The sequence below is a fragment of the Marmota flaviventris genome, chromosome 19 (genome assembly GCF_047511675.1).
Source record: "Marmota flaviventris isolate mMarFla1 chromosome 19, mMarFla1.hap1, whole genome shotgun sequence".
Taxonomy (NCBI): domain Eukaryota; kingdom Metazoa; phylum Chordata; class Mammalia; order Rodentia; family Sciuridae; genus Marmota; species Marmota flaviventris.
The window spans coordinates 15,954,642-15,976,940 of record NC_092516.1 but is presented as its reverse complement, the minus strand read 5'-3'; the positions used below and the strand labels follow the sequence as shown (position 1 = coordinate 15,976,940).

Sequence of the window (22,299 nt, the reverse complement as noted above, 5' to 3'; positions counted from 1 at the left end):
GTTCCATTTTCTATGAAGCTGTGGTCCTTACCCTTGGCTACACCCTGGAACCACCTTGGAGAACTGTGAAAACATAGATGCCTTGTCCCTTCCTCCCACCCACCGAATCTGATGTACTTGACCTTGGGTATGACCTTCACACTGAGATTGCTAAAAGCTCCCCAGGTGATTTGGATACACAGACCAAGTTGAAAACCGCTGGATTCAAAGCACACAGGGTCCCACAACCCAATGCCTCTGTGTGAAATAGTCACTCAGGTCCCCGTGATGAACTAGAGTTCCTGATTCATCCAAAATAAATTGGCTACTCAGCTCCAGGTAATCGTTACCTTGCAGGAAGGTGGATCTGGCATTGCCAAATAGGGGAACTAACTAACTTACTTTCTTTCTTTCTTTTCTTTATTTCTTTCTTTCTTTTCTGGAAGGCTGGAAATACAGATCTTTATGTGAATGAAGCCTCAATATTCTTAAGTGTTGGCAGGTGATATAAAAAAAAAAAAAACTGTCAGCCGATCTGGTCCTTTGCTCTAAAACATTTTGGTATACAATTCCTTCTATATAAGGTTTCCTGAGCTCAACATTATGATCATTTCTCACAGGCCACTTTGCTCCGGGGGCGTCCTGTATATTATAGGGTTCTTAGCAGCATCCTTGATCTCTACCTCCTTCAAGTCAGAGGCAAACTCTCCTCCCCCAGTTTTGATGATCAGCAATATCTGTAGACGTTGGTGAATATCACCTGGGGGCAAAATTGTCCCTAAGGGCCACCTTTCTAAAGTGGCTACTAATTGCCTCCAGCAATAAGGAACTTAATCCCAAAGCAGCCCTCTCCAGTGCTTGATGTTCCAACTCAGAGGAAGTTCTTTATTTTTATAAGTAGCCATTTCCCTTCCTGTAACTTCCATTACTGCATCGCAATTCCAAAGTCTCAGGCCACCCGAGAACAGGTCTCCAGGTCTTTCGAAGTCACCTCCTCTCTTGCCCCCCAGTTACTAAGTTTCCTGATTCACTTCCGGCTCCTCCTGGGGCACGTTTTTCCAGGTCATTCACCCTCTGCCACCTGGCCTCCACTTTTCTGATGTCCCTCACAAACTTGGGCAACTGAGTCCAACACCACATTCCAGGCGCAGCCCAAGCCTCAAGGTCTGCAGAGGAGCAATTTCCTGTCCCTCTATTCATGCCCCTGGGGATCACATTCATTGTTTGTCTGGTAACCACTTCCCCTGTTGACTCAGACTAGACTTATAGTCCATTAAAACCCACAACTCTCAAGTCATGCTGCTCTTCCTGTGCGTGTGTGTGTATGTGTGTGTGTGTGTGTGTGTGTGTGTGGCTCACATCCGCGCGCACTTAGCCTAACGTTAGCATATTACATTTATTGTTGTGAAGTTTCATCTCCCTGGTTTCAGGATATCATTTTAGTACACTACAGTCATTCTGAATCTGTATTCATCATTCAACAGCGGAGCCATTATGCCCAATTTTGTGTGATTCACAAGTTATTAGCTTGCCAGTCCCTCTTGCATCCTCATCTGAGTTCATGTTAGAAACGATGTCCGGAGCCCAGCCTGGACAAGAGTGTTACGGAACTTCCCGCGACAACTGGCCTCGGATGATGGAGCTCGAGTGGCGATCGGGTGAACGGATTTGGTGATGTTTCCACCTCCCATCCCTCACTCGGCCTTCCTGTTAAAATGGAGATCATTATTGGCCTTAGAGAGGAAGGTGATCCTGACATGTGCTACCATATGGAGGGACGTGGAAAGACATTCTGCCAAGTGAAATAAGCCAGTCACACAGGACAAGTGTGTGTTTCCTTTTAGAGGCGGGTTCTAGTCACATTCACAGAGACAGAAAGAAAAATGTTGGTTAGGGGCTGGGGGAAGGGGGAAGGGGAGTCTCTGGGTAAGTTTCAATGTGGGAAGATGAATACGGTCTGGAAATGAATGGCGGTGACGGTTGTACATGTGCGTGTCTTAGTGTCACTGAGATGTACACTTAAAAGTGGTTAAAACAGTAAATTTTATCATAATAAAAATAGGTACATTATATAGCAAAAAAAAAAAAAAAAAATCAAGATGCACAAATTCTGCATCCCTTACCTGAGACGATTCCCCTCAGAGTCAAGAGGTCAGGTCATTTCCATGTGACTTATTTGGTGACAATATCATTCTTTGCTCACAAAGCAAAAAGGTAAGGGTTCATTTAGGGTCTTGCCACTTAACACACTAGCTTCTTGGAATTTGCCTTTTTTTTTTTAAGAAACAAAGATCAGCATCTTTTCCCAGTCTCCTGAAGTTTTTCCTAATAAATATTGTGGATGCTCCCTTTCCCAGGCTGTGAAGATGAATGAGAGTCAGTATTGGCCCTGAAGAAGTCAAATCGTTACTGGCAGTGATTTTTGGAATCCCATTTTCATATATTTTAAAACTATTGTGGTTCAAAGTGAGTCAGGAAGGACAGGAGAATTCATAGCAAGATTATGGAGGTAAGGGAGACAGACGTGAGCTGGACTGGATTCTGTTTCTAGAAGGTTCTATCAGCAAAGTATTGCTTCCAGGGGTATAGCCATCCGTTAAGTAAATGGTGGGTTGTCACAGTGGCTGCTGGGAAGAGTGGCAAGGGAGAGGTCCCCGTGCTCAGAAGCCCAGGCAGTGTCTGAGCAGTCTCCTTGTGGGTAGCAGGTCCCAAACCGCAGGTGGAGTTGGAATGGTATTCTCATGGGATATGGGGGGGGGGGGCAAACAAATGCTTAAGAAAAAATAGCAAAGAATGGAAACCAAGAAGGGAGCCCATTCCTAAGAACTGGAAAAAAAATGGGTGTATCTTAGGAGACAGTGCTGGATCCCAGTAGTCAGATGACCTCATGGAAACCAGTGTCCAGTCCCAAGAACAACACAAGGTCAGTCTATCCGAGAAAGAATACGAGACCATTGAGTTTATCTATGAAAAAGAGAGATCAAGAAGGGCATGCTAAAGACAGGCAGGAGAAAGGAGCAACAGATTCCGGAAGAAGGAATTTCTAAGATGATTAAAGCATGTTAACCTGGGCGTGCGTCATTCCCAAATAGTTTCATGGAATCACATTCAAACGATGATCCAATTTTGAAAAATAGTCTCCACCAGCAGCCATCTAAAGAATGAGAGAAGGGGACATTTGGAGGTTTTGAGGAAGGACGAGAATGTTAGCTCTCCATTACTGTAACGCATACCCGAGATAAAACTTAGAAAGAAAAAAGGTTCATTTTGGCCCATAGAGGTTTCAATCCATGGTCATTTGGCCCCTTGCTTTGGGGCCTATGAGGAAGCAGCACATTATGAAGAGTGGCACTTCATGGCTGGGTGTGAAGGAGAGGAGGAAGAAGGGGTTGAACTACTGCCGTCACCTTCAAGGTCATGCCCAGTGACTAGCAGACTTCCCAGGAAGCCCAGTTTCTTAAAGGCACCACCTCTGGATATCACAAGTGAGGGACTAAACCCTCAACACACAGGCCTTTGGGGGATCATTTCTGACCCAAACCATAGCACCTGGTAAAGGCTAACGCTGCTGTGTTGTGTTCGGTCAGAACTATGATAGGAGACGGTCAATATCACTCTCCAACCACAATGATCAGGGCGTCCTGTTGGTGAATAAAATTAGCGACTATTACTTAAGACATCTCTTCAGGGCTTCCCAGGGTTTTCTGCCTCTCAGAAACATTCTGCGGAGCTCCCAGAAGAGAAGGCAAGTCTTTATCATCTGTTCTTGGTATATTTAACGGGAAACTGGAGAAACCAAAGTCTGTCCATGTTGTACTTCTTAGCGGTGGGAGAACAATAGCCCTTCTGCTCCCCAGACTCTCCTACCTTGGTGAAGGACATGTGTGGCAACAGGAAGGCCTGGTTCACTGTCACCCATTGTCACCGGAAGATACCCAGCTTGACCACCCTTGTTTTTTGTTTTTAATGCCCTTGTGCACATACATTTCACACAACCAAGCATACTTACCTGCTCATTCCTCTGGAAGTATGATCGTGGATAAATAGACACTCCTGTACAGAAGAGCCTTCTTTCCTCCCCCTTCCCCCCCCCTCCTCCTCCTCCTCTCAGTACCTGGGATGGAACTCAAGGCCACTCTACCACTGAACTACATTCCCAGCCCTTTTTATTATTATTATTTTTAATTTTGGGACAGGGTCTCACTAAGTTGCAGAAGCTGTCCTTGAACTTGGAATCCCCCTGCCTCAGCCTCCCAAATCACTGGAATTACAGGTGTGCACCGCCCACACCTGGAAAGAGTTATTATTATTTCTCTAATGTGGCCCCTTAATCATTTCTTTCATCAGACTGAGCTGAGAACTAGATGGGGACATGTCCACAGCTAGATGGTAGCCTGGATACCAAGCTTGAGGCAGAAGAAAAAAGAGCTAAGAAATGAAGTGTGTGTCGGGGAGGGGGGAGGCAGGACGGGGGTTGGATTGACAATTTCACGGGGTCTAGGGAACTCCACCTCAATTTATGAAGTAGAATTCCATCTATCTCTTTGGATCTCTCTTGATGTTTAAATTTCATTTTTTAAGGATTTCTTATTTCAAATCTGAAGACCATTTTCTCTGTTGGAAACAAACTTAAAATCCGAGTTCTGCTTTTAATCTGTCATCTGTTGGCACAATCCTGTCATTTATCTTCATGCTGCAGATGTGCCCCCAAATCAATTTTTCTTTGTCCTTAACATTTTTGCAAGACTTAGCTCTTTTCTTGCCACAGCCGCCCTGAAATCATTCTTGTCCATGCTTACCACTGTTTGGTATGCACCTCTGATTTTGTGCCTGCCTTACCGTCTTTTACGGACGGATCATTTTAAGATCAGAACTCACTGATCTGGGGGTCTTGTCCACCCCTTTTCCCAAGGGAATTATAGAGAAAATGATCAACTCTCCCTTTATTGAGTTGCACACATTCTGATTTGCATTTTGGGGCATGTGATCATGACCTGTGAAATTGTCCAAACCTGTCTTGACTCTAACAGGTAAGCCATGGGGCACGGTGACTCATTTGATTTCCACAGCTCCCCCATAAACTAACCAGGGCACATATGAATGTCCCTACCTCACAGCTAAGAAAGATAAACCTCAGAGGGGTCAAATGAGGTTCTAATTGAGATTAAAATTCCGGATGATTTGACTTCTGGCCACCAGCAACAACACACAGCCACGATATTGATTGGGCATCTCCCATGGCTGAGCGTTGCTCCAGACAGTGGGGATACATCAGCCAACGAAACAAAGACAGTGGTCTCATGGGACTTGCATGGAAGGAGAGACAGACAAGTAAACAAATAATATAGAAAGTATGCCAGATGGTGATCAGGAGGGGAAGGATGCTGCTTTGGATTGGATTGGAGCGTGTCTCACTAATGAGGTGATGCTTGAAGGACATGAAAGAAATAAAGGAGGCGCATAAATAAATGGGGGAAAATAGTCTTTCTGATAGAAGGGAGAGCTAATGTAAAGGCCCCGATGTGGGATGATTGTCTTCAATGATCAGCAAAGAGTTTGGACCAAAGAGAATGGAAGAGAGGATAGTGAGAGGTAAGGTCAAGGTAGCAGATCAGACAGGACTTTGGGGTTATGGCAAGATATTTGAATTTTACTCAGACATATGGCAAGCCACTGGATATCTTGGAGAGTTGGATGTAGGGCATTAAGGGGGGAAAAGGTCAGTGGTAACTTTTAAGGTTTTTTGGATCTCAGATTGGAGGCACCATCGCGGAGGAACCAAGTTTGGGTGGCAGTCAGAAGTCACGCGCAGGGTTGGGAGTAGCAGAGGTTGAGGGTAGAGGGGCAGATAACTGATCATGGTAGGGGAGTTCCAGAGGGTGAATGGACAGGTTTTGGAGGATGGTGAGTGACCAGGAGTCTGGTAGGGGATGCACAGAGAAGCAGGAGGCTGAGAACCTGTTTCCCAGTTCCAGACATGCATATCCCACCAATTTCTTGGCCTCACTGTTTGGAAGCTTTAGCGTCTCAAACAACAGATTCAAAACCAGTCTGTCGATCTTGAACCCTACATTGGCTTGCCCCAGTCTTTCTCACGACAATAAATTGCAACACCTTCTTCCTAGAAATCTGAAACCTTCTCCGAGTCCCCCACCACACTGTCTGGCCAACTCCCAAGGCAATGTGTCTGCAAATTCTGTCGTGTTGTCCTCCCACAAAGGCCACCTCGAGCCCACCCACTCACTGCACCATCCCTGTGCTGGTTCTGGCCTTCATCACTTTGACGTCACCTGGGGTGTGCAGAAACCTCCTCATTGCTGTGCCCACTCCACTCTCGGCCTCCAAGTCTGTTCTTCACCCTGAAAGCTGCATGAATATACTTTAAAAAAACACCCATTGAGTGACATCAAGTCTATGCTTAAAAGCCATGGGGGAAAAAAATATTCCAGACTCTTTCTGCAGGTTTCAAAGTTCTGCATGCCAAGGTCTTTTCATTCAGGGATCTCTGCAATCCTCTTCCCTCTGCCAGGATCTCTGACATGCTTTTCCATTTTCCTCACACCTGAATACTGACTTGGATGCGTATTGAGTTACGATCTTTTCTCAAAGTTGAACAGGTGTCTCTCAAATCTGTTAAGAGTGCCTATTGTTGAAGCTGAAAGATCTAAGCCCATCAGATCCTATATATATATATATATATATATATATATATATATATATATATATATATATATATATATATATATATATAGTGTGTGTTCCTTGTGTTTGAAGGTAACTATTGTCTTGCACGAATGCTTGCAGCATAATTTCTTTGCTGATTTATTTATTTATGTATTTTACTGGAAATTAAATACAAAGCCTTTTGCATGCAAGGCAAATGCTCTACCACTGAGCTATATCCTCAGCCCTTTTTGTTTTTTAAATTTTTGAGACAGGGTCTCTCTATGTTATCCAGGCTGGCCCCAATTTGGTATCCTTCTACCTCGGTTTCTCCTGAGTTGCTGGGATTATAGGCATGCACTGCCGTGCCTGGCTTGCAGCATAATTTCTTTGTCTTAAAAACATATATATTCTCTGGGCGCGATGGCGCACCCCTGTCATCCCAGCGGCTCAGGAGGCTGAGGCAGGAGGATCGCCAGTTCAAAGCCAGCCTCAGCAAAAGCAAGGCACTAAGCAACTCTGTGAGACCCTGTCTCTAAATAAAATATAAAAATAGGGCTGGGGATGTGGCTCAGGGGTCAAGCTCCTCTGAGTTCAATCCCCTGTGTTCCTCCCCAAAAGTATATATATGGTTAGATCGTGTCTAATGGCAGGTCCCCTCTCATTAATTTTTCTTTTCAGAGAAAACAATGAGTCTTTATTTAAGTACAGGAAAGTTTTTTGTTATAATTCTATATTCACTGGACTGATTTCCTTGCCTTTTTTTTTTTCCACAATGAGGGAGATCATTTCAATCTTGTGACTCAAACAGAGCCACAACCAGTCCAGGCAGATTGTCCTGCCTGCTTTCATGACAATCACGGAACTTCTTGTGAGTGCTCAGCAGGACGTCCCTTCTGGGACAGTTGGCGCAGAAGCATAAAATGTCCATTCAGAGATACACACAGCCCTGTCCTCAAGAACAGAGGATCCAAGGGATACAGTCTGGAAATAACAAATAAGATTAGAAGCAATATTCTAGCCTTGATGTTTTGTCAGGTTCTGAGTAGAATAGATCAAAGTTTGTCTTTATTTCCACAGTCAAAAAAAAAAAAAAATAGGACCTCAGGCCAAAAAATGTCACTGCTAATTCAATTTTCTTTTTCTAATGTGTATGTCACTCAACACCTTTTGATTTTTGTAGCCATTGCTTGCTGCTGTATTTTTTTAATCCTGTTAGAACTGAACTTCGTGGCCAGTTGCTTCTGTCTTGCAAAAGTACAAATGACACCCAGGGGACCTCCCTCTACCCAGCAGATGGATTCCATTATGGGAATCCGTGTGGCTTTGCATTATGAACTTTGGAATTACCGGGCTCCTAGCAGCCTAGGGAAAAAAAACAGCCCATTGTTGAAGTCTTTCCCAAACTCCGCCTTTTCCCTTGCCCCCTTGTCTTCTGAATGGCGTGAGCAGCTCAGGGGTGAGAGAAGTGACATTTCAAGCTTTTTCTTCATCACCTAAGTCTATTCCGTGGGGCCAAATCGGAGTGAATTCAGCAGTGCCCAGATTGGAGGCATGGTCACAGTGGAAATAGTACAGAGCCCTTTAAGGTGGGTGAAAAAAAAATCATTAAACATATAAAGCTTCCAGAATTTGTAATCCAAATCTATAAACAGATTTCCATACACTGATGTGGAGAAAACGTAATTATCATTCATCATGGGTCTGTTATTGTCAGAGCATCTGAGCCGAGGCCAATCCGGCAGCCGAATTCATGCTTCTCTCCTGCGCCCCAACTGAAGCCCAAAGTGATGGGGACACGAGACACACACTGAATAATTCAGGCTCTCCACGGCCCCGGAGCTCCCTCTCGATGCCTCTAGTTCTCTGCAGATCTGGAGGGTTCTGTGCACATCTCTGGGTTTGAATCAGGAAATTACCTCTATTGATTTCATGTGAGTGTGTGATATAAATTTGCATTCTGTCTTCCTGGCCTCGATCTTAAATGCCACTGGCTGTGGCCTTCCAAAGAGCCAGGTACGCCCTGGACATTCGGCTGACTGAGTGGCGTGGGAGCCTCTGATGAGCCCAGGATGCCCTGAAGATATTTTTATTGTCATAATTTTAATATTTAGACTTTTATTTATTGATTTCAAATATGCAGTAAATAAATTAACAGCCAATAGTGCCCGTGTGCTCATTCCCCCAGTTTGCCTAAGATCTGTTTATGTATAGAATGATGCAGGTCAAGTAAAAGACACCTTCCTGGGTACACGCTCTAACCTGGTCTCCCCTTCTGCTCCTGAAACACACCCCTGGAATTGACATAAATCTTTCCCAGGAATTTTTCGGGAATTTTACTACCTATGTACGCATCTTTAAAATGTAGAGAAATGCTATATATGACCCAAACCCTTAACATGGTGATTTTAAAATTTCTCAATGTTGCTCCCTTGTACATCTAGGTTATTTGAACTGCAGGATCTATTCCACCGAGTGGACAAATATAACTTTTGTTTTTTTTCCTTGACACTATAAATAGACATTTAGACTTTTCAGTTTTCATTATTATAAGCAACATGGCCATGAACACCCTTAACTTCTATTCCTTTGTGTGAGACTTTCTTCAGGGCAGTGCCTGTTAAATTCTTTTTTTTTTTTTTTTAACTGCACATATCAGAAAAAACACATTTACAGTGACATCCATTCTGACACAAACAACATGCACAACTTTAAAAAAAACTAACCTTGCTAGGTGTGATGTACCTTGATATTTTTCATTCTCTCTCTCTCTCTCTCTGTCTCTTTTGGTACTGGGCATTGAACTCAGGGGCACTTGACCACTGAGCCATATTCCCAGCCCTGTTTTGTAGTTTTTTAGAGACAGGGTCTCACTGAGCTGCCTGGTGCCTTGCTTTTGCTGTAGCTGGCTTTGAACTCACGATCCTCCTGCCTCAGCCTCCCTAGCTGCTGGGATTACAGATATGCGCCTCTGCACTCAGCTCTCTTCTTTTGCTTTTAAGGGACCCTTTTTGGTTTCACAACCACTATTGAGGGGTGACTGAGTCCATAGCACGCGCCTGGAGGTTACTCCCTGAGTCAAAGGTCTGCGTGTACTCAGCCTCTCTGGATGCTGAGAAGCCACTCTGCATCACCATTCTGTGTACTCACCAGCAGCAGCAGTGTTGGGGTTCGGTGACTGTCGTGGTCAGACTTACGAATTTTTTGCCACGCTGGCAGATGTATAAGAAACTCAATATTATTTCAATGTACATTTCCACCGTCTGCACTGAATTTGACCCTTTGCTCCTCCATAGGAACTTGTAGAATCAGTACCCACATGTTAAATAGGTAGCGTTTTTGTTTATGTCTACATATTTTCTAATCCCCATTAAATTTCTTCTTTGGAATAGGAATTGTTTAGAAGTTATCATTTCCAAGTGTTGTGGGGCGAGGGTCTGGCTGCCTTTCTTTCCTTCTTCTGCTGAGCATTTGCTTTCAACCCCCTTACTTTCAAAAAAATTAACCTTTTAGGTATATTTCTAATAAGTAGTATATAGATACATTTTGATGTTTAAAAATCCAATTCAAAATTCTCTGTGTATTAATTGATGACATGGTGCATTTACATTCATTGTGATTGCTAGAACATTTGGATTTAGTTTGACCATCTTATTGTTTGATTTTTATTTTACATTATATGTTCTATATAGTTTATATTTCCTCCCCTTTTAAATTTAATTTTTCCCCACATTTTTTTTGAAATTATATATTCCATTTCTATTCTTTTAGTAGTTCCCCATAAGTTCTGAGCGTGCATACTCCAACTCTAAGGTTAGTCTTTTTCTACTAACCTCCAGGACAACACAAGGGTTTTAGAAAGTGTCAACACTCATCATTTTTTTCCCATCTGATTTATTTTTATTGTCTATTTATTTTATTTCTACCTTGTTTTTATTATCCCACATTACTTATTTTTGAGAAAAGTGTTTCCTTAGAATTACCTGCAACTGTCACCAGTTCTCTTGTTCAATAATGCTCCAGGCTCCCTACTACTTCATTCTGTGTTCCATTTTCTTTCTTTTTTGGGGAGTTGGGGGGAAGGGGCATCGGGGACTGAACTCAGGGGCACTTGACCACTGAGCCACATCCCCAGCCCTGTTTTGTATTTTATTTAGAGACAGGGTCTCACTGAGCTGCTTAGTGCCTTGCGTTTGCTGAGGCTGGCTTTGAACTCACGATCCTCCTGTCTCAGCCTCCCCAGCCTCTGGGATGACAGGTGTATGCCACTGTGACCAGCTCCATTTTTTCTTTTTACTGAAATACTACCTTGGGATTATTAAACTCTCTCCATCTCTCCCATCTGGATATGTCTTTTTATTACCTTAGTTCTTGATGCTTAAACTCGGTAAAGGATTCTAGATTGACAGTATTCTTTTTCAGAACTTGGAAGGGATGATTGCATTGTTTTGAGCTTCTATTGTGGCCATCAATCTGTTTTTCCTTTGTAGGTAATTTCCCTGTCTTTTATCTCTGGTTGCTTTTAAAATTTACCTTGTCTTTGTTATTTTTCACTTTCACCTTGATGTATTCAGATGTGGATTTACTTTTATTTATCCTGTGCAGAACTCAGTGTGCATCCTGAATTCTAAAAATTCTGATTGAATACTGCCTATTTCTCATTCTCTCTCTTCTTTCCTCCTAGAACTCTCCTCATATTCTGTTCTCCATATCTTTTATTCATCTTGTCCCCTACTTCTTCTCTACAAATTTGATTCTTGGTAATATTCTCAGCTCTGCCTCATATTTCAACAATTCTCTTTTTAGCTGTGTTTAATCTGCTGTCCAACACATTTATTGAGGTTTTTATTTTCTGCGATGATATATATTTTTATTGAAAGACATTCTATTCGACCCTCAAATCTGCTTGTTAATATTTTTATGTTATCCTCTTTTTAAGGATTCATTCGTTTTTCTTTTATTTCTTTAAAAAATTTTTTAATAGTGTTTTTTAAAGAGAGACAGAGAATTTTTTTTAATATTTATTTTTTTTAGTTTTCAGCGGACACGACATCTGTGTTTGTATGTGATGCTGAGGATCGAACCCGGGCCGCATGCATGCTAGGTGAGCGCGCCACCGCTTAAGCCATATCCCCAGCCCTCTTTAAAATTTTTAAATAGACTATTTATAGTCTCTTTTCCAGATTGAGTTTGAGATTTCTATTACCAGATTTCCTGGGATTACTAACCTGACTATCTGCTGACTCTTCCTCATGGTTGGTAATTTCTTCCTATAGTTTGTGGGGTTTTTAAAAATACTTTTTTAGTTGTAGTTGGGCACAATGCCTTTATTTTATTTATTGTTATGTGGTGCTGAGGATTGAATCCAGTGCCTCCCACGTGCAGGGCTGAGCCATAACCCCAGCCCCAGTTTGTGGTTTTTGAATGATTGCTTAATCCTGTAGGGAATTGTTAATGCCAAACTGTCTCAAGGATACTAGGTTTAGGATGAGGGGAAGGGAAAACTGGGGGGAGAAATATGAGACTAATATCTCATCGTGCTTTTCCTTGAGTTGTGGTTATGATTCTTTGATCACTGAGTCTGATATCCCTGACTTACAATCCTGGCCAAGACACTGCTAATGCTAGCGGTGATTTGGGGCTACTTAAGTCACCACTCCCCAGTGTTTGTTTCCTCATTTGAATTGATGGAATCATAAGATTATGCATGCAGTACGTTTATTATGAGCCCTAAATGAGAGAGTGCCTGTGAAGAATTTGCAGAGAGTCCCTGCCTTAGGATGGTTGGACTTAACAATATTTTTTGTTGTTGTTGTTTTTTCCATGGTGTGAGAGCAATATGCATTAATAGAAACCCTCCTTTGAATCTTGAACTCGATCTTTTCCTGGGTTAGCAATATATAATATGAGCTCCAGTCCCAGTTAGCCTCACATTTATGAAAGGAAACAAGCAATAGTCTGCAGTATACCGTGTGGCTGAGCTAGAATGTGCAGTAGGTTAAATGAATTAAGTGCATTTTCCAACTTCAAATATTTTCAACTCATAATGGATTTTTCTAGACATAACCTCACCAAAAGTGGAGAAGCCTTACCACCCAGCACATTGTAATTTAATTGCTCAATAGCTGGTGGATAATTTTATAAAAAAGTGAGTAGTTTTGGGGATTCACTCTCTACAAAGAGCTGGGTAACCTCGGATGAGCTACTTATGCTCCGAATCCTTTAGGTCCTCCCATGTGTCATAAATTGTAAGGCAGTCATTTTTAATGACAGTTCTATAAGCCTACAATACAGGTTTGTATCCCTTCCCTAAAATGCTTGAAACCATGAATTGGATTTGGGGATATTTGCATATACATAATGAGATCTCTTGCAGATGGGACTCCAGTCGAAACATGAGATTCATTTATGTTTCGTATACACTGTAGACACATAGCCTGAGGGTAATTTTACACAATATTTTTAGTGCACCATGTCTTGACTTCGACTGATCACATGACGTCAGGTGTAGAATTTTATACTTGTGACATTATGTTGGCACTCAGAAAGTTTCAGGTTTTGGAGTGTTTCGAATTTCAGGTTTTCAGATTAGGATGTGCTTGGTTCCCCACCCAGGTCCCCTTTACAGCACTCAGCTCATGGGTTCATACTTGCCTTCTCCCAGGAGGAGACATCCTGCTTGGAGACCATGGAGAGATGACAAGTGACCTCATCAAGGTCACCTCCAGCCAATAGGTGACGGACACGGAGGAGTATCCAAGCCAAACCTCCCTTCTTCAAGACAGAACGAACTCTGGTGTTATTCAAACTTTTGTGCTCTCTGAAGAATTAGACTGAGAACAGTCTGAGGCATCAGAAACCACCATATTTTTCTGGTTAATCCTGCTCCCTCACCATCTTACAAGTTTCTCTCAAGATACTCTGATTGCATAGAATGTGGTGGGTGGTGCATGCCTGTAATCTGGAGGCCGAGGCAGGAAAATCACCAGTTCAAAGCCAGCCTCAGCAACTTAGCAAGGCCCTAAGCAACTGAGCAAGACCCTGTCTCTAAATAAAAATATTTTTTTAAAGGGGGGCTGGGAATGTGGCTCAGTGGTTAAGTACCTAATAATAATAATAATAATACTCTACTTGAGAATACTCTGATTGCTTGCACAAGAAGTCCCTTCTGAGGTTCTGCTTTTAGGAACCTGGCCTAATACAGAGCTCAAATCATCGTAAGGGTAGATCACAGATGTTTCTGACACCAAAGACAAAGGTCTCCCCTTCTCTATTGCACCTTCTCTAAGTCAATTTATTTTGCAGATACTCATGTGGATGCGAGAAGTGCCCAAGAAATGGCACTTTATTATTATTTTCATTCAAATACTATTTACTGAAGCCTTACTATGTGTCAGACACTGTCATAAGCCCTGGAAATCATGCAAACATCACAATTATTTGAACATCTTAGATTTTAGCTTGATATTAAAAGTTACCATTTATTGCATTTATTGAAGTTTTAGGGGTGGGGCTACTGGGAATTGAACCCAGGGGCCCCACACCACTGAGCTACATCCCAGCCACCCTCCCCCGCTTTTTTTTTTCCTTTTTTTAATTTTGTGACAGGATCTTGCTAAGTTACCAGGGCTATCCTGGAACTTGTGATCCTCCTGCCTCGCCTCCTGAGTCACAGGCACGTCAGATACTTTTCATATCATATCTAAGACTCATGACAACTGTACAAAGCTTGGAACTGACTTTGCAAAGGCTTTTTGCGAAAGCTTTTTTCCTGCCTTTGTCATAAGGCAACTAGGATGCAGAAAGGTCAAATAGCATGTTCAAGGTCATGCAGGTAGGAAGTGGTGGAAGAAGGATTCATATAGAAGTTTCTCCACAACCTACATTCTTTTAATAAATCTTCATGGCCTATTTTATCACTCAGAATTTAAATGCCTGCAACCCCCATCATAGTTGAGTTATGAAAAGACAAAGTCTTTTCTATCTTACTTTTTCCCCAGACCTAAGAAAATGCCTGACATAGTAGGTATGTTTGCTGAGTGGATGAATAAATAGGAATGAATAGGCAGGGCTGAGGGCAATCTGCTTCCAAAATTGATGCCGCACACCCACTTCCCTGCAGAACTCCAGTTTTTAATAATGTATTTCAGTTTAATTCAATAAATATTTTCCATGGTCTTCATGCGGGGAAACTCATTTTCAGTTTCCGCTATCAGTCAAGCTTGATGAGTGATCGGCCTCAGATGAGGCCGATACAGCCCTTAAATGGATTCCAGCGCCTTAAGAACCACCCGGAGAGATGCAACCAGGGCCATAGAGCCGCCATCTAAAGGCAAACCAGGCTCCCCAGTCATCTAGGTGTCTCCTGGCATTCAGAAATAGATCACATGTCCAGGGATTTCTGCAGAATTTCAAGGGAGATTTGGGACATTAAGACAGACCCCATGGTGGGCACTTGGTTGGAATTTATGTGTCAAGTCCAGAGTATCTGCAGAACTATGAACCAAGTAGAAACCTTTTCCAAGGGTTAGCTGTCATTTACTGAAGCCTGACTATGTGCCAGACACTGTCAGAAACCCTGGAAATCATGCAAACATCACAATTATTTGAACATCTTGGATTTTATCTTGATATTGATAGTCACCACTTATTGCAGTTTTGGGGATGGGGCTACATGGCTTATTGGAGACAAGCAGCTGTAAGAGGATTTGCCAGCCCTTTAACTCTGAGAATTGTCATACACTCAAATCCATGGCCGTTTCTTCTTCGTAACAATTCCTATGATTGGGTCAGAGGCAGACACTTGGCCCTAACTGAGCCAATCAGGTTTTCTGTCCTGAAAACTTTAGCGGATGGACCCAGAGGCAGAAGTTTCAGAGGGAAGATTGGTCAAGTCCCATCCCTGAAGTCCCAGTTAAGTCTCCTTGACTCGATTGTTTACCGTTCCCTTGGATTCCAAGAACTCCTGTATCCTTATGTCCTTCCAAGACATTTTCACTCCAACAAGCAAGATCAGGTTTTTGTTAGTTGCAATCAAAAGAGCCTCAACTACACCACTGCCAGATAAAGATGGGAGGGACTCAGGGCAGCCTCCTTTTATCTGTGTTTATGCTTCCTCTGCTGTATCTCCCCTGATTCTTAAGAGGGAAACCAGGGGGGAGCTCCTGACCCTTGCGGTCTAGCTCTAGCGGGAGAGACAGACAGACACAAAGCATTTCAATACAATGCTGTGAATACCGGAGGAATCTTCTAGCTCTGCCTGGGGTGGGGGCAGGGACGTCTTCATGCAGAGCCTGGTCCCTTAGGATAGGGGGAGTTCTGATGCACTGATGTATTATCAGGAGCATCGGGAGAGCGTTAACAGCTTTTATATTTCTTAAAAGGATAAGAGATGAAAGAGGAAATAGAGTGAGGTGTAATTTGCTTCTGTCTTTGAGAGCTGTTTCAGTCAAGATAGTCTGGGTTCTGCTGTGGGAACGTATTAACCCCAGAATCCCAGTGGCTTAACCCACTGAGAGTTATTTCCGCCTTCTCCCAGTACATATTCCAGCAAGGTCAGTGGGGGACTCGGCTCCATACAGTCTCTTAGGGATCCAGGATGATGGAGGTTCTGACATCTCGTTGCCGGACCATCAAGAGCATGAGATCTCCATGACATGAGCAGAGGAAGAGAGAAGAACAGGATTACCCTGTGGCCCGGAGGTGACACGTGTCACTTCCATTCCAACCCATTGTTCAGAGCTGATCTCATGGCTCTGCCCACCTCGATGGGGGTTGGGCTGCATGGTTCTTGGCTGTGTCCCAGAGAAATGGAGGATCAGATAAGGGTGAGCACTAGACGTCTCCCTGACAAGATGGAAATTCTTCATAACTTACCCATGAATTACTTTCAGTGAAGCTCACCACTTCCAGTCCCATTCCATGATAAATTGAAGGATATTATATAAGCCTTCAGATGTATAAACTGTGTTCATGTTGATGTCTTATATTAACACTGTCTTATTTAATGGCCACTCTGTCCTTTGAGTTGCCTGCCCACGTTGACCCTGACTGGGTCATTCTTGGGTGCTCCGCATCTAATATGCCAGGCAATTGCATGGGCTGTCCCATCGAAATATTCCAAGAATCTCAAACTACATCTCACCACTTTTCAATCCTGTCACTCTGGTCCAAATCATCCTCAGCTCAGGATTTTTCCATTAGATTCCTTAGGGACCTTAACTGCCTCTGTTCTTGCTTAACTACAAGCTCTTCTCAACCTAGCAGCCATGGGATCCTACTAAAGATAGGTCAGATCATGTCACTCATCTATTCAATGTTCTGCAGTGGGTCACCATTGCACTCAAAGGAAAAGGACAGATTCCCAGCAAGGTCAGTGGAGGACGCGGCTCCATACAGTCTCTTAGGGATCCAGGAGGATGGATCTGACGCACAGCCCTGCGTATTTTTCCTGCCCCACCAAGTCTGCTGACTGTACCTTCTGTTCCAAACTCATTCGCAGTGGTGTGCCCTCCTTGACCCCCGGCCCCTGTTTAGTACCAAATTCCTTCCCATCCCCGATGTCCACCTCTGGCAATTACTGAGCTCCGTTTTTTAATTTAATAGCATTTATCACCTCTTGAGGAACAATATACTTTGCTTTTTGTCGTGTTTATTTATTTTTCTTCGCTGCTCTGTGGAGTGTAAGTTCTCTGTGGCAGGTTCTTTCTCGGTTTGGTTTAGTGGTAGATTCCAAGCATCTCGAATGGTTGCTTGGCATGGAGGAAGTGCTCCATAAGTATGTGTGGCATAAGTTAATGAATTATGGTTTTGCTCTCAGCGATTTCATCTATGAAATTGTATGCTCTCGGAATGTGAAATACCTACTCCTAAGTACCGTTGAAAGTTGGAAGTTATACCAGAGCCCTTCCCACACCCAACACCGAGGAGATTATTGATCTGTACATGGGTCATTCTCAAGGGTTGAGGCAAATTACATAAATGTTGTGGATAATAAAGGAGGGTGGTAAAAGCAGGCTAGCCACCAGGAGTGCAGGTGAACACAGAAAGAACTCATCCTAAATGTGTGCTGTTAGAAACCTTCAATGGGCCCTTACAGGCCAGGACATCTGACCGTGCATCTTGCCATGGCTGAGTTGGTGAAACTCACACATATATTTCTCCATTATAAGTCCACCTTGACAGTCAGTGAGTGCTTACACAGCACCTCCCCAGGAACCTAGCCCCCTGGCTTAGCCAGCTTGCTCCTGATGCTGCCGGCATCTCTGAAGGTCACTTATCTTCCCGTGCGGAAGCATGGAGCCAGGGTTACGGGTGATGGAAAGAGCAGTCTTCAAGGTCAGACAACCATAAATCAAGAGGCAGTCTTGATCACCTCATTTTCATAACATGAGGACAATATCCGTTCCATAGAGTTATGAAGAGGATGAGATTAGGTGGTAAATATTAAGACTCTATCATAATACCTGGTACTGACTAGATGCCCACTGAATGCATGATTTCATTTTAGGTTTCTGATCACCTGTAAGGACACTCTCATTTCCAATCGAATTCCCACTCTAGTTACCTGTCCAGTCTACTGCCTTGTGGATGCCTCTCAACACCCACTTCTGACTCTGTCTCCCAAGGAAACTATTCTATTCTTAATGCTTGGCTCAAAACGTAAAGTAGCTTCCACCATTGGGAGAAGAAGATGTGGGAACAAGACACTAGACAGGCAATGGCATGTGGGACCATGTAGTGCTCTGAAGCACTTAAGGATCCATCAGTAGCAAACTGCTAAAGGACCAAATCTAATTCTAGATAACTAGGTTTCAATTATGTTTGACCCAAACTCTTCTAATACAGAGAAAGTCTGTGTGTCAGCTGCCAAATTTAATCAAAAGTCCTCTGAAGATGAACCACTTTCCCAGGAAAAAAGAACCAGAAAGCAAATATATAATGTTGAAGGTGAAAAGGGTTAAGTGTGATAACAAAGGTAGAAATGGTAAAAAGAATTGAAAAACCACACCAAGGAAAAGCTTTTTAGTGTGCTCCAAAATGTACTTCTTTTTGAAAGGGCACATATTTTTAAATATCTACGCATTTCAAAAGGTAAAATTTTACATATATATATATTATATATATATATATATATATATAATATATATATATATATAAAATATATATATATTATATATATATATAATATATATATATTATATATATATATTATATATATATATATATTTATATATAGCTAATATATAAAGAGCTATTACAAATAAATAAGATAAAGATCAACCATCTCAATAGAAAAATGGTCAGTGAACACCAGATATAAATTTGTAAAAGAAATACAAACAACTAATAAAAATGTTATATCTCATTCATCAGCAAATAGGCACCAAAAATATAAGATAATACCCCTAGCTATTGAATTGACCATAACAAGAAAAATACTATCTAGTATTGGCAAGTGTGCAGGAGAGTTACCATTCCCATACGCTACATTTCTAGAAGGGTAAACACCTTTCCAGTAGGTATCTAAATATCATAATAGAGTTCATGCATTTGGCCCATCAATAATCATAAATATGCGCAAACATTTGGCTATTAGAATGCTGGACTAAATCACTGGTTATATTAGCAAAAATTTCTGGAAGCAAGATAAATGGCAAAAGGAAATTAGTCATTTATATTAGTCAAACCGTGGTAGCTCAGAGCAACACAAGATGACCCAGTTCGTGAAAAGGAATTTTGAGAACCGAGTACCTGCCATGCACAGTTCATCCCTTCAACCCTGTTCGTTCACTCAAGAACTGTTCACTAAGCAGATGCTCAGTTACCAGCCTCAGTGACATCGAGACAAGCAAGACACGGTTCCCACCATCAAGGGACCCCTGTTGATGGTGAGGCATTTGGGAAATGATACAGACGAGGGATGAGCTGACTGTATTCATCCTCTCTCTTCTCTCCAGATTTGAGAGGCTCAAATTAGCAATTCTAAACCATGAGTGAAATGACTGCAATCATTTTACAGGATCCCACTGAGGAGGATCCCGGTACACGGTCTCCCCCAACATGACCACTTCACCAAAGCCAGCAAGGGAGACAGTCTGCTAGCTTAACAGACGCCACTGTCTTCAGAGTGACATCCTGTCCCCTTCGCCATGGCACATTGGATAGAAGGGAGTCACAGGTCCTCCTGAACCTCAAGAGAGGAAGATGAAGTCCCGGGCACCAGGAGGCAGAGGTTATTTGGGTCCCACCCAGAGTCTGTCCATCACAGGGCACAAGGAAAGAAACATTAGCTCACTCAGGCTGAGTTCTACAGGAAGCCAAATCTGAGCAGAGGTGTGGGCTGGACTCCAAACTGAGTCCGACCGAGTAGTCTTGGCCTGACCTGTCTGCAAGATGACCTTCAACTTGGCCAAATTGGAAGCTGTTTCTGAGCATGAGTATGGTTTGTGGGGTGGGGTGGGTGGCTCACACTCAAATACCCCACCAGGGTGAGGCAGGAAGCCTCATGACGTCATCTCTTCCACTGAGGGAGAGGCGGGGATGCATAGGCCAAGGTAAGCTCTGAAATCTACTCACAAAGGGACAGCAGCCAGGGGAAAGCCAGGAGATTGCTGCCCGTGCAGAGGCGCAGGTCTGTTTCTAGCAGGATTTCTTCTTTGACCAAGAAATCCATAAGCCATGTTAGTCCATGAGATTTCCCCAAATTTGAAATTCTTTGTGGGCTCCTGCAAGCCAGATCCAGCCCCCAAGGACCTCAATTTCAGCCTGGCACCTCTGTGCCTCCTGCCGGAGACCAGAGCAAGGCCGTTTGCTAAATTTCAAACTCATATGTTCCCCTCTGCTGGCTCCTGGCTGTTAGTAACTTGTTCTCTTCTCTTTTGAGCTTCGGATTGTATGAACTCCTCACATTCAAAGCAGCCCCGCCTGCTGATTAGCTTTAAATATCAGGAGCGCGGAGGTCTCCAAATTTGGAGGTAAGTGCACTCTCATTAAGAAGTCATTCGATAAAAATTAATCCCTCCAGGAATATCCCGGACTCTGCAGAAAAACCCCAGCAAACTCATTAGCTGGTTGTAAGTACCCAGCCCACCTTGGAGACCCCAATCCTCCCTGGATTTCACTTGGAGGCTCCAAACAGCTGTCACCGAGTCTGGGGACCAAATGCCAATGATTCTAAAATCATAGGAAAGGATGTGCCAGAATTTTGAACTCAGAGGCCACAGCCAGTCCCCTGTCCCCGGGACCCGACTTCTCAGATTTAATCACTTTCACTTGAGCCTGAGAATGAAGGGACAGATTTTCATCTTACTGAGTCGATTTCAGAGCTTACCTCGCCTAATCCCTCAGATCTGTCACTGACCCAGCAAAGAGAATAACTAAAGTGTTGGGGTCAGCACAGAGGGACTCCTAGGAGAAGAAGCATCTCTCATCCAGGAGAGCCCAGCAGGCTGTCAGCCTCCTGCTGTCTGCCTGCTCCCTCAGGGTGGCCGTGACATGTCCCCAGGGGCCTGTGAACCTGTCCAGAGCAGGCCTCAACTTTAATCTCTATAGCTATCCCCATTAGAAAAGCTTTTATAGAAGTCAGTAGTGACCAGAAAACATGGTCAATATTTTCTTTTCTTAAATGTTTCTGTTTTTTTTTTTTAGAAAAGATAATACATGGTTAAACGAAAAATGCAAACAGAATAAAAAGGGAAACCCTGAGAAGTCAGTCCCCACCCCCCCCTTCCCAGTGTCCCCACTCCCAACCCTGGGGCAGCCAGTGTTGTAAGTTCTTGGGTAAGAAAGATGGCTGTTTTTACATTTTCTAATTTGGTCTCAGAAATAGCCAAAGGCCAAATAGAGCCCACAATAACATAATTAAAATGAGTGATGGGGCCCTACAGCCCGGTCAGGAGAAAAGAAGGATCAAGAACGCAAGCTCACCCCCACAGGGCACCCGGAGCGGTGTGTGTAGGTGTACGTGTGTGAGCATATTCTTGTGGGTTTGCATGTGTGTGTGTGTGTGTGTGTGTGTGTTTGGTCTCTCGACTTTTTGCCAATCCCAGTCAATTCCATAAACATTTATTGTGTGCAGTGCACCAGGCCCTGTTCCCAGGACTGTGGGTTATACTGAGATAAATCACACAAGGTCCCTGGCTTTGGGGAGCTTACAATAAGAATAACTCACGTTGGATTGGCCCCTTTTCCTTTACAAGGGAATTTTCAGGCGAGTTGTGTCATAACTCAGGCTGGCTTCAGCCCGAGGCACGCTGGGACTTTGAGCAGCCTGGGCTGGCAGGAGGGGGAAGCGGGCGCGGGGGACGGGGACACGGAACCAGCAGCAGAGGCTGGGTCTTTGAGAACTGCTGAGGACCAGGGCCTCAGTCCAGACCCTCTGGAAGGGCCAGGCAACAGGTCCAAGGGGCCAGATGAAAGCTGGATCGACCTGGTGGTTCTGTGTATCAGACACCCTGGTGGCTCTGCCCCTGATTACAAGTGGGATCCTGGGCAAATGGCTTAACCTAGGCACGTCTTTTCAACAAAAAGAAATGAGAGCTCCCTCCTCCGGGTGCTGATAGGAGGATTAGCAGGCTGAGGGGAGCCGAGAGAGAGAGAGAGAGAGAGAGAGAGAGAGAGAGAGAGAGAGAGAGAGAGAGAGAGAGCAATCATGTT

The 22,299-nt window shown here is 43.4% G+C and overlaps 1 long non-coding RNA gene across 4 annotated transcripts in view; it reads left to right on the top strand.

The window, feature by feature from the left end:
- LOC139702868 (uncharacterized) overlaps positions 1-22,299 on the top strand; it is a 62,550-nt gene that overhangs the window by 21,811 nt on the left and 18,440 nt on the right. For 2 of the 4 annotated variants that reach the window (XR_011705439.1, XR_011705441.1), the window contains exon 2: positions 11,677-11,746. This is a non-coding gene — a long non-coding RNA (uncharacterized lncRNA). Of the gene's footprint in view, positions 1-8,075; positions 8,232-11,676; positions 11,747-13,306; positions 14,815-22,299 lie in introns of those variants that run through there. The other 2 variants (XR_011705442.1, XR_011705440.1) reach the window with 2 other exon arrangements.